The 2,109-nt window shown below is 37.9% G+C and overlaps 1 pseudogene; it reads left to right on the top strand.

Moving 5' to 3' along the window:
• The first annotated feature begins 540 nt into the window (after positions 1-540).
• LOC110494610 lies at positions 541-1,892 on the top strand (annotated as a pseudogene).
• Positions 1,893-2,109: the final 217 nt, after the last annotated feature.

Here is a 2,109-nt window from a genome sequence, read left to right as displayed (position 1 = left end):
CAATTGTGACAAAATGCTATATCATAATTATACTATATCATAATTGTTGTCATTATCTCACATTCAGTGTGAGATAATAAAACGTGACTGAATCAGTAATAAGGCATTTAAACACTACACATTAAATAATGTTTTCATAGGTGGGGACTATGTTACATTGCAAATGTAATGTAGAGGATCTGCGTCAGTCCCAAACCTGTAAGTTGTGATAATGAGAGTGTGCTCTTCAGCATCATTGATTCCAACATCAGGCAGCAGATCTGGGGGTCACCAGATTCACACAACACTCTGAGTCCCCCCCCCCCCCCCCCTTACCATTCCACCTGTTCCATGAGATGTGACCATTGTCCCCCAGCAATAAGAACACTGAGCATGTGGCAGCTCCACATTCCTCATTGTCCTCCCAAGCTCACCCATTGGCTACAGACTGTGAGAAACTCCAACAAGCCCAAGACCCACACATTCATATGCAGATTATGGACTATATATAGGAGAGATGAAGCCAGTAGGAATCAGATTCACTCTACACAGAGACCAGCACAGAGATCCAACCATGGCACCTGCAATCACTTTAGCTGTGATCTACTCGAATGAGCACCTGACTGACGAACAAGGTAAATTGATTAATCAATTTCAAGGAAATTAATCATATTTTATTGATTATTTATTTGTTTCTTTATTATCTCATAATAAGGTTATTAATGACTCTCCCCTTCTCTGCTTGCAGCTAAGAAAGACAGTGGGGAAGTTACACAGAGATCCTATCAACATCAGCATTGAGCTGCTCAATTCTCTCCTGCGTCCAGAGATCCTCAACCAGCAGTCAGACTCCAAGCTGGAGAAAGCCAACATCCTGGAGATGACAGTTTTCTTCCTGAGATAACAGCAACAGAACCAGCCAGTTAGCTCCTCCTCCTGCTCTGCAGCTGTCAATCAGGGTTACTCCAGATGTGTCCAAGAGATTGTGCACTTCCTGACCAAGGATGAGGTGAAGACACAAACCCAGAGAAGACTGCTGAGCCACTTCCAGAGCCTGCATCCATCCTCTGATAAGAACAGGACCTGCCTTAGTTCAGCTCCACAGCCCAGCATCAGCAAAGAGAAGAGTCAAGTCAACATCACCCTCTGGAGTCTCTGGTTGAGTCCTACAGACTGTAACTCTGGACCATGTTAGTCTAACATTCATGTGATGGACAGTGATCAGAGATCTTCCTCATCATCTGAGTATATAGCATTTTTAAAAGTCTTGCAGTGATTGAGACTTTTTATTTCAGTTGTTTTGAAGTAAAAGCATTTTTCTGAGAAAAATGTGTAAGGTATGAAAACAATATTGTTGTTGTGTTCATTGAAATCGGAACCTTGACTATGTTGATCATGTTTTTATTCATGATTAACAATAGCTTTAATGGTCCTAGATGAGGAATTTTAACCCAAAACTGGGATCAATCTGTTTGTGATTGTCTATGACAGATCTGTTTTTAGGTCAAAATGTATAAGCAACATTTTTTTTACCACTACATTGTATTAGTATCTTCTGTGAAGCATGTATCAGTTATATTGATAATGTTAAACCCGAGTTATAGCATCACTGTTTCTCTATGAGGATGATTTACCCAAACTGGGTATTATGTTATCATCACTCTGTGATTATCATTATTTTAACTGTTTTATTACCTGAAAAATGTATTTACTGCAGATGTTTTCTCATTGTAAAACCCTTGTTCATTTCAAACAATTCTGTGTGTCTTTACTCTGATGGAGTATCATGTCTTGGAGATTTATCCAAGTTCTTGTTGTGACATTGAATCACTTTATTTGCACCTTAAGTTAAGGTGTTATCTATAATGTGACTCATTGACTCGATTTTAATTCAATAAATGTAATTACGTTGCTCTTAATTACTTTTCCCTCGCGTTACTATGACAACATTTAGCTCAACAACATGCCAAATGCTTACAATTATCAATTTTGGTCTAAGATGAATGTATTGAGCAGTTATTATGAAGTAATTATCTTCTTAATTTATTGTTTATTTTTTTATTTAATGTTAATTTAACTAGGCAAGTTAGTTAAGAACAAAATCTTATTTACAATGACGGCCTACCAAAA

This window comes from Oncorhynchus mykiss, chromosome 17, assembly GCF_013265735.2.
Source record: "Oncorhynchus mykiss isolate Arlee chromosome 17, USDA_OmykA_1.1, whole genome shotgun sequence".
Taxonomy (NCBI): domain Eukaryota; kingdom Metazoa; phylum Chordata; class Actinopteri; order Salmoniformes; family Salmonidae; genus Oncorhynchus; species Oncorhynchus mykiss.
Note: the sequence above shows the minus strand (reverse complement) of the source record. Positions and strands in the feature narration are given on the sequence as shown.